At 43.4% G+C, this 14,803-nt stretch overlaps 1 protein-coding gene and 1 pseudogene across 26 annotated transcripts in view; both read right to left on the bottom strand.

The window, feature by feature from the left end:
• The window catches only part of MICAL3 (microtubule associated monooxygenase, calponin and LIM domain containing 3), a 294,200-nt gene that overhangs the window by 270,485 nt on the left and 8,912 nt on the right, over positions 1–14,803 (bottom strand). The window lies entirely within an intron of this gene.
• On the bottom strand, positions 4,242–5,028 carry LOC308244431 (transmembrane protein 254-like; annotated as a pseudogene). Its single transcript has one exon. The product of its transcript is annotated as a transmembrane protein 254-like (transcript).

Below are 14,803 nucleotides of genomic sequence, written 5' to 3'. Positions count from 1 at the left end.
CACCTAAACTGCTGCCTCGCACAACAATTTCAAAACTACAACTAAAAGACAGAACAGACACCATCCAAAACCACAGGAAAGCTGGCTGAGTGAAAATTCTACAACTAGAAGAAAAGAGAAAAACTCACAGAGAATTGGAGGTACGGCAAAGGGTCTTTGTGCGCACAGAGAGGAAGGGCGGCTGAGAGCCTGGCTGACTTTCTCTGGCAGAAGGGGGAAGGAAGCCCCCGACCGCACTGAACCCCAGTTCTGACTGCACTGAACCCCAGTTCCAGGCGAGCCCCTGGGGACGCACGCTCTTGTGGGGGGAATCTGGACTCTCGGGCAGAGACTCGGGAGCCGGGGAACGCAGAGGTCTGAAGGCATGCGCGTGCCAGTGCGCACAAAGGCTGCGGAGGGTGCCACAGGCTTTCCCTAGTGGAAGGAAGTCAGAAGCTCCTGACTGCACCGAGCCCCAGTTCTGACTGCACTGAACCCCAGTTCCAGGCGAGCCCCTGGGGACCCACGCTCTTATGGAGGGAATCTGGACTCTCAGGCAAAGACTTGGGAGCCGGGGAAGGCAGAGGTCTGAAGGCACACACATGCGCGCAAGGGCAAGGCTGACGGAAAACCAAGACTGTCTGCTCCGCCCTGAGACTCCACCCCATCCAAGCTGAGCACAGAAGCTATTGCAATTTGGCAAGTCTAATCCTATAAGGCTGTCTCCAGCACCGAACTTCTACCAGCATAGACACAGCTGATCCTTACAGCCAACTGGCCTGGAGGTCAATTCCTCCCAGTGATACAACAACAATCAAGACTTAATTACAACAAAGCTGTACACACAGTCCACAAAGGGGTGCACCAAGAGTGTCCACCTCAGGTTAACTGAGGAGGCCGACCCACTGGGCCATATAGGAAACCTAGCACACAAATCTACCCTACCAACTCAGGGAAGCAGTGAAAATGCGGCGTCAAAGAAACAGATCACAAACGAAAGAAATGGAGGAAAACAAACGACTGGATATAGAATTCAAAACCACGGTTATAAGGCTTTTCAAGAATATCCTAGAAAAGGCCGATAAATATAACGAGACCCTCGAAGATATGAAAAAGGACCAACTAGAAATTAAACATACACGGACTGAAATAAAAAATATTATACAGAGACCCAAAAACAGACTAGAGGAACACAAGAATCAAGTCAAAGAACTGAAAAACAAAGAAGCAAAAAACACTCAACCGAAAAAGCAAAAAGCAAAAAAAAAAATCCAAAAAGTTGAAGATAGTGTAAGAAGACTCTGGGACAACTTCAAGCGTACCAACATCAGAATTATAGGGGTGACAGAAGAAGAGAGAGAGCAAGATACTGAAAACCTAGTTGAAGAAATAATGACAGAAAACTTCCCCCACCTGGTGAAAGAAATAGACTTACAAGTCCAGGAAGCGCAGAGAACCCCAAACAAAAGGAACCCAAAGAGGACCACACCAAGACACATCATAATTAAAATGCCAAGAGCAGGGAGGGGGGCTGTAAGGGATCAACCGAAGGACTTGTACGCATGCATATGAGCATAACCAATGGATAAAAGACACTGGGGGGGTGGGGCAGGTAAAGGCATGTACTGTGGGGAAGGGGAGGGTGGGGGGAGGTCAATGGGGGAAAAAAAGAGACATATGTACTACTATTTCTAATTCTTCAAACAATTTAAAAAAATGTAAAAAAAAATAAAATAAAAATAAAAAAAAGAAAATAAATAAATATATAAAAAAAAAAACAGAGAAAGCTAAGAACTATATGATTTAACTCATATGTGGAATATAAAACTGTAACTTATGTACACAAACAGCAGTGTGGTGGTTGCAGAGGGAGAGGAGTGGGCGAAAAAAGGGGTCCTAATATGAGGCGACAGGAGGAGATTTGACTTTGGGTGGTGAGCACATGGTCCTATATAGAGATTTTGTAAATTAATAATCCACACATGTAACCTATATGTTCATGTTAACTAATGTCACCTCAATAAAATTTAAAATAACTAAAAAAATAATGATAGTAAAGAAAAATAAAAAGCACCCATGGGGAATTGCAAGGAGTTCAAAAAAAAAAAAATGCCAAGAGCAAAAGACAAAGAGAGAATATTAAAAGCAGCAAGAGAAAAACAGTTAATTACCTACAAGGGAGCACCCATATGACTGTCAGCTGATTTCTCAACAGAAACTATGCAGGCCAGACGGGAGTGGCAAGAAATTTTCAATGTGATGAATAGCAAGAACCTACAACCAAGATTACTCTACCCAGCAAAGCTATCATTCAGAATTGAAGGGCAGATAAAGAGCTTCACAGATAAGAAAAAGCTAAAGGAGTTCATCACCACCAAACCAGTATTATATGAAATGCTGAAAGGTATTCTTAAAGAAGAGGAAGAAGAAAAAAGTAAAGATAAAAATTATGAACAACAAATACATATCTATCAACAAGTGAACCTAAAAATCAAGTGAATTAAAAACCTGAGGAACAGAATAATCTGGTGAATATAATAGAATCAGGGGCATAGAAAGGGAGTGGAGTGATAATTCTCAGGGGGAAAGGGGTATGGGGGGTTCAGGAAGATACTGGACAAAAATCATACACCTATGGATGAGGACAGTGGAGGGGGAGGTAAGGGCAGAAGGTGGGGTGGGAACTGGGTGGAGGGGAGCTATGGGGGGAAAAAGGAGAAACAACTGTAATAATCTGAATAAAGATTTTAAAAAAAAAATGCCTGTGGCCACGGTGCGAACAGGAGGCTTGGGTTTCCCTGGCGATGGAGGAAGCCAAGCTTCCTGGCCAGCCCTGGCCTCCGCTCAAGGCTACAAAGTTTCAATTATAGAAGATAAATAAACCCCAACAAAAATGGCGGCAGCCATGGAGCGAGCAGGAGGCTTGAGTTGCCCCCGGTGATGGAGGAAGCTAAGCTTCCCGCAGCCCTGGCCTGCCCTAGACTCCGCTCAAGGCTACAAAGTTTCAATTATAGAAGATAAATAAATCCCAGATACCAGGGCCTCCACTTGGGTTGCCGGGGGGCATGGCCGGCCTGCAAACCACCACAGGCTCCTCGCCCAGGCTGCCCCACACCCCAAGGGAACCCCCACCCTGATCCAGGACACCCTTCAGGGCAAACCAGCCGGCCCCCACCCATGCACCAGGCCTCTATCCTATCTAATAAAAGAGTAATATGCAAATTGACTATCACTCCAGCACACAAGATGGCTGCCCCCATGTGGGCACAAGATGGCCACCACAAGATGGCCTGCAAGGGAGGGCAGTTGTGGGCGATCAGGCCAGCAGGGGAAGGCAGTTGGGAGGGTCCAGGCCTGCAGGAGAGGGCAGTTAGGGGCAAACAGGCTGGCAGGGGAGCAGTTAGGGATCAATCACGCTGGCAGGGGAGAGGTTGATCAGGCTGGCAGGCAGAAGCAGTTAGGGGCAACCAGGAAGGCAGGCAGGCAAGCTGTTGGGAGCCAGGAGTCCTGGATTGTGAGAGGAATGTCCGACTGCCCGTTTAAGCCCGATCCCATGGGATCGGGCTTAAACGGGCAGTCAGACATCCCTCAAGGGGTCCCAGATTGGAGAGGGTGCAGGCTGGGCTGAGGGACACACCCCCCGTGCATGAATTTTGTGCACCAGGCCTCTAGTATAGGAGATATATATATATATATATATATATATATATATATATGCATTTATTATAAATTTTACTGACATAAAAGATGCATTACATAAACAGTAAAAAATATACAATACAGTAATAAATATATAGTAATATTTAATAAAGTATGTAGCAATAAAATAAATAAAATAATGATACTCTTTACTGCTAATTCCATATAGCCAATTGATTCTCACAGAATGCTGTCATAGACTTTTGTCTCATCTGCGGCCAAACTATGGATAAAATTGATAAGTGAATGGTGATTGATATTTTCATTTACTTTAAGAAAGAGAACAAAACTAGAACAAGGAAGATGTATATCAAACATGATCTGAACAAATTATTTGCTGAATTGGACGCTAGTTTTCAACTATAAGAAAAATATTTCCTCAATTTTTAGGGTGCTATTCACTTTTTTTTTGACAATTCACAGCATTTTATTCTTTAATCCATTTCATTCAATAATGCACCATATTGTTCCTGGCACCATTAATGCTACTGTCATTATTTCCCTTGGAGAGGGCCATGCTTTTACAAAATCTGAGTTGGATTTCCATCGATTAGCTCTAAAATATTTTACCTTACCAAAAAGCAACCCCTAATCAGCTAAGATGGAGGTGGTACGGGTAAGGTGTTTTAGTCAAGAGGTGGGAGCACAGGTATACCAACCAGCAAATTTAGTACGTGGCTTACACCAGATGGCAGGGAGAGAGCACCAACACAGCCTAGGCCTTCGAGAAGGTAGCTAGAAGTACTCTGCTCAATAGGTTAGTCTTCAGAATTGTAAAGTTAAACCTTTTCCTGTTATCTACTCAAGCCCAACTAGAGAATATGAAATAATGAATAACTAGAGGGTCATAACTTTCCAGAAAACAGAAAGGTGGAGTAAACACACCACCCCCAGATAAAAGTGAGGCTGGACGTCAGTGCAGGGAAAGGCTTGGAGATCTCCTTTAAGTTTGCTTTTGGTGTTTTGGTCTGTAAGCAATCAAGATGGAGAGGGAGGCTATTCCAAAGAGGAACGTCTGCAGGAACCAGAGTAGTTGAGCCCGACCATTCGTGATGCCTTTAGACTTGCACAATACCATGGCATACAAGGACTCTCCCACGTGAATCAGCCAGGCAAGCCAGTACCCACTGCGCAGAAGGATGTGATGATGTCCACCAAGTACTGAGTGATGGGGCCCAGGGGCCTGAGGCTCTGATAAGGAAAACTCTGAGGCCAGAAGACAACCCACATGTAATAGCCAAAGGAGAGGGTGATGACCATGAACCAGAACAGACTGCCCCTCTGGAAGTAAGCCTCATCGCCTGCCGCCTTCCCCATTGCTGCAGCACATCCCCGGGAGTGCGCAGGGCACCGCTTGCTCTGTGCTATTCACTTTAAATTTAAACTGCAAATGTTAACATTTCTCCATCACTTTCTGAGATAATGAACAAAACAATAAATGAAGCCATGATTTGTAGTGTCTGTTGGTTTCCGTGTTGTAAATACTCCCACCACAGCCCATTTCAAACCACCAACTTGACATCTCTGAACACAGACACATAGCTGGGAAGAGGTGTGCCATCATTCATAATTACATAGTATTTCCACCATGTGGCTACAAGAGATGTAAGAGCATAGTCACTGCTAAAATAATGAGGAAATTATAAGATCTGAGTATTTATTACCCTTGTTTTTAATATAATCTATTTAATTATGCTTATAGAATTCATTTTTAATAATGGCTACATAATTCCTGAAAATGTAACCACAAGGTCTGACTGAGCAGGCTCTGGCCCTCATGGTTCACTACTACCATATTCCCAGTGTTTACTACTCAAAAAGTGCTCAGTGCATACGTAAAGGAACAAAGTATGATATAACCCTGTAGTGACTTCACTCCTAAGAATCTGCTATTCCAGAGGCAATCTAGACTTTCCTGTAAAAAGATTTTCCTACAGATGGAAATTTTGAAAGCTACAGAAAATATCACCATCTTCCATATAATAAACACATTATCTTTGAAAAGGGAGGTGGGCTTTTAATTCTTAGTATAAGCTCAAATGTAAGAAACAGTCTCTGATACATTCTCCCTGAGGTATTTCTTCCACAAAAACTCTTAGGCCCTGGGAAGTTAATCCGAAATCCTTCAACAGTCTGATTTGGTTTAGCACCATGTGTGGCATTATTTCCCAGGGTGTTCCTTAGTTCTGGCCACGGCTCTGGAAAAACAGAGCCCAACCAGTACCTTCAGGCCCCAGGGGGCACTGAGCTAGTACTGAGAACGGCTGGGAGCTCACTCACTGGGTTTATTCGGGCTAAGCTTGGGTCCTCTTTCTTTTTCTTTTTCATTTGTTAATCCTCACCAGAGGATATTTTTTCCCATTGATTTTTAGAGACAAGAGAAGGCGGGAAGAGGAAGAGGAAGAGAGAGAGAGAGAGAGAGAGAGAGAGAGAGAGAGAGAGAGAGAGAGAGAGAGAGAGAAACATTGATGTGAGGGAGACACATAGATTGGTTGCCTCCCACATGTGCCCCAACTGGGGCCAGGGATTGAACCTGCAACCCAGGTATGTGCCCTTGACTAGGAATCAAATCCATGACCCTTTGGTGTGTGGGCAGACACTAACCACTGAGCACATCAGCCAGGGCTGGGTCCTCTTCCTTAATTCTATTTCTTTTTTTACATTGCTATTGCTACCCTCCCTTTAAGCTTCTTCTTCTGGACTTTACTCCTCCTTGGTTCCCTATAGATTCCCCTTCCTAAAGCTGGTTTTGGTACTTGGCTTCCCACCATCCACCCCACCTAACCACTAATGATCCCTACCTAGATCTATGCCAGACTACCTGAATGCTCATCTCTACTTACTATCTTTATGACAAAGCATAAAGTAATCAGCAACTGCAGTGTCCTTCAGACCATACTGCATCTCTATGCCTTTGACAAGCACAAGCATGTCCCAGCTGCTCCTTTAAGAATACAGATTTTTATCTTCACAGACTGTAATAAGAATAAAAGGGAAGAATGATGTTTCATATTCCCAAATCTATATATATAAAAGGCTAATATGCAAAGTGTCCCCTCGGGAGTTCAACCAGGAGACAGGGAGTTGGACCACTCGCTATGATGTGTGCTGACCGCCAGGGGGCAGCACAGAATGAAGGAAGGCCCTGGCCAGCAGCCAGAAGGCTCCGATCAGCCCTAATTGCCGGTCAGGCCTAGGGACCCTACCATGCCCAAATTTCATGCACCGGGCTTCTAGTCCTATATAATAAAAGGGTAATATGCAAATTGACCCTAATGGTGGAACGACCGGTCACTATGATGCGTACTGAACACCAGGGGACAGACGCTCAATGCAGGAGCTGCCCCCGGGTGGTCAGTGCACTTCCACAGGGGGAGCACTGCTCAGCCAGAAGCCGGCTCATGGCTGGCCAGTGCACTGGCAGTGGCAGGAGCCTCTCCCACCTCCGTGGCAATGCTAAGGATGTCTGACTAACAGCTTAGGCCCTCGTGGGGAGCGGTCTTAGCCATTAGTCGGACATCCCCCGAGGGCTCCCGGGCTGCCAAAGGGATGTCTGACTGCAAGCTTAGGCCCAGTCCCCTAGGAAGTGGGCCTAATCTGTCAATCGGACATCCCCCAAGGGGTCCCGGACTGCAAGAGGGCACAGGCTGGGCTGAGGGACCACCCCGCCCCCCAGTGCATGAATTTTCGTGCACCAGGCCTCTAGTATAAAACAAAGCTAAATTTGCTTTTTCAGATTATGCACACGGCTCTTCTCCCCAGAAAGCAGTGCTGCTTTTAACAGCATATGAGCCCCCTCTCCCTTCCACTCGTCCTAGTCCTCCACCCGTCCCAAGCTGTCCTAGTCCTCCACCCATCCCAAGCTGTCCTAGTCCTCCACCCATCCCAAGCTGTCCTAGTCCTCCACCCATCCCAAGCAGTACACACCCAAGGCTCCACTACACCTATCCTGGGTTTCTAACCCTTTTTCCATTTCTAGTCACCAATGTCCTCATAACCCTCCAGAGGAAATTATTCCAAACTGCCTGCCCACAGGCCTTGCCGTCTTCCCCAAGTACTTTTCACATTGTGCCACATTCTTATTTAAGAACCTAAGGGTCCCTGTCAAAATCTAAGAGAATATTCCAGTTCCTAGGAAAAACACAAGTATCTAGGGATCCAATGGGTGCAATGTCTCTACTTCATACAGAGAGGAGAAAAATATGAAAAAGCAAATAGACAAAAAGAAAACAATTGGTGGTTCTTGTAAAGGGTAAATAAGAGTTCCTTGTACTATTCGTACACTTTTCTATAGTTATATCAAAACAAAGTAACAAAAAAATAATCTAAACTCATCTTAGCATCAAGTTTGACAATAAAAGTTCCTTCTTACTAACCACCCCAGTCAAGCTGGCCTGTGATGGTCACACCTCTACCTACCATCTTGTTTTTGTCCTTCTCTCCATACCTCAACTCAGGATTTCCCCCACCCCTCCTGACCAACAACTGCTTCCTTCACTGATTCACTTCTTCCAGTAGTGCTGAAGAAGGAAAAGAATTAACATTTATCATCTGCTACCAGCCAGGCCAATATCATGCTTTGTACTCATTGTATATTATTTTATCTAATTCTGCTAAAAACTCTAACATGGGAGGCATTAGCCTGAAACTTGGCGAGATTAAGACACTGGTCCAGAGCAAGCAAGTAAGAGAATAATCAAAATAAAGAAGCCAAAAATGGAAAAGCCAGAATAAAAAAATCAGAAATTACCATTGAATCCTATGGGATTTATGCTAGTGAATGCAAGTATCTGACAAGATAAAATTAATATAATCAAAATTAGATAGTATTAGAAGGGGAGTTGGAAACAGCTATGAATGTATACTAGGAAGTCAAAATATCTTGTCTAAAAATGAAAGTTGTTTAAAAACATTCTAAACTATTACATTTTGTTTTGTTTTGTAATTTTAAGAAAGACCCTGTCCAAATTACATAGTCATTAAGTAGAGAACTGGAATGGGATAGCCTCTGCTATCCATAGCTGACCACACCTCACTGTTTCCCTTTCCTGACCAACTCACCTACAACCTACTCATTTACTCAATGCATGCCAGGCCCTGTTCTAAATGCTGGGGATGCATTAGAGCAGCATCACCAACCTTTCGGACCTCACGGACCACCGGTTGGTGACCACTGCATTAGAGAACAAAACAGATAAAGCTCTCCAACTTCACAAAGCTTCCATTTTAGTGTGAGGAAACACAATAAAAGCAGTAGTTATCAAACACGTATATAGCTCTTACTCTATTGTACAAATATTAACTCATTTAATCATCATAAAAAACCTGAGTTAGGTATCATTCTTACAAATGAAGAAACTGAGCTAAAGGGGCTAAACTACCCAAGGTGACATAAAGAAGTACATTAGTGAAGACAAGACTTAAACCCAGGCAGTCTGGATCCAGTGCCCAGGCTACTTACTATGCCTCTCTATAAACTTTAAGTAAAGCATGCTGGAGGGTGGAAAGTACCCTGGAGAAAGGGAAAATATAAAGCAGGATAAAAAGAATGAGGAGTACTAGGGAAAAGGGGACATATTGAAATTTTAAGTGGGTGGCATGAGAGCTTTCATGGAGAAAGTAACATCTAAAAAAAGGAATTCAATGGCTAAGGGAATTAACCATCTTAGGGAATAGTATTTCAGGGAGAGGAAACACTGTGCAAAGGCCCTGAGGCAGGAGCATGCCTGGAGTGTTGGGGGAAACTCTAAGGTGCCAAAAAAGCTTGAGGGAGTGAGGGGAACAGTAACTACTGCATTTTAAAATATATTGATTTTAGAGAAGGGTGTGAGAGATAGAAACATCAACGATGAGGGAAGAACCAAGATGGCAGTGTAAGTAAATGCAGGTACTTGCATCCTCCCACCACAACATCAAAATTACAACTAAAATAAGGAACAACCATCATTCAGAACCACCTGAAAGATGGCTGAATTGAGGTCCTACAACTAGAGAAGTAAAGAAGAAAGCACATTTAGACTGGTAGGAGGAGCAGAGGCACTGAACGGGCTGGTCTGACACCCACATGTGTCATTGTTTTAATTGGGAGAGAGATCATCACTGTGTAGGCTGCCCAAGATGTAAAAACCAGCGGAGATTGTGGCTGAGTGACAAGGAGGCTGCTGGAGTCCCACATGTCCCTCTTAAAGGGCCGGCCCACAAATTGACTCAGATGCAACCCCTATGAGCTCTAGTGCCAGGAGGCACTGGGGGACCCAGACACAAACTGGGAAGACTCGATTGTTGACATCAGGACAGGAACTCAGGATCGCTTTCTCCCAGACCGGGGTGTTCACAGGGATCATTGTTCCTGTGCTGGGACGTACTCTGTCCCAGGGCTGACTGGCAGCCATATCTGAGTCTCCATCAGCCTGGCTCAAACTGTTTTCTCAGCCCTATTGATTCCCTGAGACCCCACCCCATCAATTTACAGCCCCACCCAAGCTGTTTGCAGCAGCTTTTCCACATGAATGGCCTGTCCTGACTCAGGCTTCAGACTTTGCTAAAATCACTCAAACAAGCTGCAGCTGGTGTCAATGTGGCCCAAACCTATCAATAAAAGGCCTAAGATCTGGCACTAGCACCAACCTGCCTTACTTCACAGCTGGGCCTCACCTGGGCACCTCCAAGCCCAATAAAAATAGCAAATAAGGGCCATCTACAGATCCCTCTGTAGTTTCTGCCAGGTGGCCCCAGGAAGTGGCTGACGTTGCAACTCCCTGGAGATCCTAGAGCCAGTGCACTCAGTGGACAGCTTCAGACAATAGCAGACTACAACCCTACACATCCACAAGTGACACAGTCCAGGGGCAGACTCAGTGAACACAAAAGCCCTACTGAATCAAGTCCAGCATATAGGGGTGTTTTCTGCACAGCAGCTCTCCCACTGTAGCCACAGCTGGTCCTCACAGCCAATTGGCCTGGAGGTCAAGTCCTCGCAGTGACACCATCAGCAATCAAGCTCAACTACAACAAGACTGTGCACACTGCCCACACAGGGGTGCAACTAGAGTGCCCATCTCAGGTGACTGAGGGGGCTGAATCACTGGGCCCCACAAAACACCTACTATACAAGGCCACTCTACCAACTCCAGGGGACATAGCAGCTCTACCTAATACATAGAAACAAACACAGAGAAACAACCAAAATGTGGAGACAAAGAAATATGTCACAAATGAAAGAAATGAAAGAAAGCAAACTACTGGATACAGAGCTCAAAACCACAGTTGTAAGGTTAGTCAAGGATCTTCAGGAGAGCTTCAAGGGACTTAGTGAGACTTTCAAGGATCTTAGTGAGAATTTCAAAGACATAAAAAAAGGGCCAGTCAGAAATTAGGCATACACTAACTGAAATAAAAAATAATTTACAGAGATTCAACAGTGGAGTAGAGGATTCCAAGAATCAAATCAACAATATGAGAAAGCAAAAAACACCCAATCAGAAGAGCAGAGAGAAAAAAGAATCCAAAAGTATGAAGATAGTGTAAGGAGCCTCTGGGACAACTTCAAGTATACCAACATTAGCATTATGGGAGTGCCAGAAGGAGCAGAAAGCAAGATATTGAAAACCTATTTGAAGAAATAATGACAGAAAATTTCCCCTACCTGGTGAAAGAAATACACTTCTAAGTCCAGGAAGCGCAGAGAGTCCCAAACAAGAGGAACCCAAAGAGGACCACAACAAGACACATCATTATTAAAATGCCAAAAGTTAAAGACAAAGAAAGAATCTTAAAAGCAGCAAGAGAAAAGCAGTTAGTTACCTACAAATGAGCACCCATACAACTGTCAGCTGATTTCTCAACAAAAACTTTGCAGCCCTGAAGGGAGTGGCAAGAAATAATCAAAGTGATGAAAAGCAAGGACCTATAACCAAGATTACTCTACCCAGCATAACTCTCATTTAGAACTGAGGGTCAGAAAGAGAGCTTCACAGACAAGAAAAATCTAAAGGAGTTCATCACCACAAAACCAGTATTACAGGAAATGTTGAAGGGTATTCTTTAAGAGGAGAAGGAGGAGGAGGAGGGGGAGGAAGAAGAAGGAGGAGGAGAAAAGTATGAATAATAAAATGGCAGAAAATACATATCTATCAACAATTAAATATAAAAGTAATCGAACAAGATATCTAATGAACAAAATAACAGGGTGAATAAAATAGAACCAGAGGCATGGAAACATAGAACCGACAGAGGAATCTCAGAGGGAAGGGGGGAAGGGGGCAGGAAGAGATTAACCAAAGATCTTATATGCATATAGACATTACCTATGGACAAAGACAATAGGGTGGTGAAGGCATGGGGCGGGTAGGGAATTGGGTGGAGGGAGAGTGGGGGGAAAAAGGAGGGACATCTGTAATACTCTCAACAATAAAGATTTAAAAAGATATAAAAGTAAAAATAAATAAATAAACAAACAAACATCAACAATGAGAGCGAATCATTGATCAGCTGCCTCTGCACAACCCCTGTTGGGATTGAGCTGGCAACCTGGCCATGTGCCCTGACCAGGAATCAAACCTTGACCTCCTGGCTCATAAGTCAACACTCAACCACTGACACACACCAGCCAGGCACTACTGCATTCTGAGCAGCAGAATGCCTGTGCATGATTTGTACCCGATTCTCTGCATCTCCCTGGTGTTTATTAGCTGCTCTTATATTATTTATCTTGACTCCCAAATTGTACTGTGAACTCTCTTTGTATGTCCCTGGTACTTTTAAATTTAAGTTCATTGAATCTCTCTGCCATGCCTTGTGGATTCCATGAACCATAAGGTCCATGAAGATGAGCAGATCCCCTCTGGGTAGCTTCTGATACCTCTGCCCACCAGTCCTCCAACACTAGTGGAGAACAGTACCTTCATCTGTGTTAAGGGCACTACTGTGAAACTATCAGTATATAAATGGTCCTTGTATTTGTTTCCAAGCACACCTGCCAAGTTTATACTCAAATTTTATCTCTAGTTATGTTCCTTTAAACTAGCTGACAGCCAACATCTCTCTACAAATGGCAAAACTATGACAAAGAACAATTAAGTGATTCCCCTGAGTTCACTGCACAGCAGCAGCTGAATCAAAGTTTTCTCATCTAGTCTGAGAAATCAGGGAATGTAGAGGCCATGAGAGCTTGATCCTCCTTTGTGGCCCACCCATCCCCTTTCATGCCCAGCACAGAACCTTATAGACCTAAGACAGTGAGGATTTCAGATGTTCTGGATCATAAGAACAGGCTCACAGACAGTAATGATTGATACAGTGAACCAAACGCAGTGACACAGTGTACCAAACACATCAACACAAGCATTTAGTTACATCAATGAGAATGTAGCTAAATACAGTGATCACCCCCTTTACATAGAGAGACTTCTCTGTACTCCTTTCTCATTATGTGCAGAATTTCCAGACTCCTTTTCCCATAGTTCCCAGGGAAGTAAGCAAGCTCTAGCTACTTAGAATAAAAATATTCTTATTATTACAAAATATGCATTAGACACTGCCCTATCTCTAATTTCAGTCTTTTAAAGTAGCAAAAAGAAAATCTCTTTTTGCACTAAGTCAGAAATGGTAGGATACCTTTTCCTCTCATTTTATTTCCAAAATAAATTACTCCAATCTAATTTCATTTTATTTTCCAGATCAAACCTAGAAAAAACTATCCATCCTAGAAGAATCATTTTCTATAGGTTGAGATGCAGTGGAGGTCCCAGAAAGAACATGTTTGTAACTAAAATTGAGATCTTGAGTACTGTGGTTGCTGTTCCATTTAGGAGATTAACTTTTTCATGAAGACAGCAGGGAATGGCAGGAGCTATGTGAAGCAAAACATAGTGCCTGCCCTCTAACAGCTGGAAGCTCAAGATAACAAGTGATCCTTCAGCTCTTTGACTGCTTCTCTTTTTAGGCAATTACTGGTCCTGCCACACCCACTAAGCAGCTGCTCAGTTAGGTAAATGATGGGAGTGTGAGTTCCAGAGCAGAGCAGGTACCTACCTGTGTCTATAATGCTGTTAAAGGGAGCAGTAGCATTATTTTTTTCCACATGACAGGTAATCTTAGAATAATAGCTATGGAGGGGTGCTAGGTTCAAAAACAACTATTAGATAATAGTATTGTATCAATGTTAAGTAACTGATGTTGATCACTATAATATGGTTATAGAAGAGGGTACACTTATTCTTGATAAACCTACACTGAAGTAAATAGGGGTTAAAGGGGCACAATGTCTCCAACTTTCAAATGGGTCAAAAAATGCATATATATGGGCAGGGGGAGAAAGATAAAGCACACAGGGCAAAATGTAAACAATTAATAAAATGCAATTAAGAAATGTAGATAACAGCTAGAAGGGGCACCGAGTACTGCTCTTGTAACTTCTCTGTAAATTTGAAATATTATCAAAATAAAGAGTTATCTAAAAATGGAACTTTACCTATTCTCTGACAGATAGATGGGCATGCTGTCCCAGTCACAGCAGGAGCCACTTCCGGCCTAAAACACCTGGAGGCCAAGGCAGCAAGGTGGCTGGCATTGTGATACTCACAGGGAGACAATCAGAACAATTAACCACACTGATAGAATCTGGGAGCACCTAAGACACCAGCTATTTCTGGGTTTTTCCCTAAAATCAGGTCATATTATCTGGGATTTTCTTCAGAATCAAGTCATATTCTTGGTAAATGGAAAACAAGACCAGGTTTACCAAAACGGGGCTGGGCAGGCACCAAACTTGAAACTTCAGTGTTATCTGGAGCTCTGACCTCTCTTTATCTCCTCTATCTAATCAGTGTTCACCAAAGTTCTCTGGCATCAAGTCCCTTCCTCTCTATTTCCATCACCAACATCTTGTTCCAGTTTCTGGTCATGGCAAACCTGAACATCACCAGTTCCTCAGGGTAGGCAAACCATGAGCTGTGGACCAAATCCAACCTGCAAGTGAAGGATGGTTTTTACATTTCTAAATAGCTGAGGCAAAAAAAAAAAAAAAAAAAAAAAAAAAAAAAAAAAAAAAAAAAAAAATTAAAAGACTGGTGGCATGTGAGAATTATATGAAATTCAAATTTGGGGGATATAAATAAAAGCTTCA

Source organism: Plecotus auritus (assembly GCF_963455305.1).
Source record: "Plecotus auritus genome assembly, chromosome: 3".
Taxonomy (NCBI): Eukaryota; Metazoa; Chordata; class Mammalia; order Chiroptera; family Vespertilionidae; genus Plecotus; species Plecotus auritus.
Note: the sequence above shows the minus strand (reverse complement) of the source record. Positions and strands in the feature narration are given on the sequence as shown.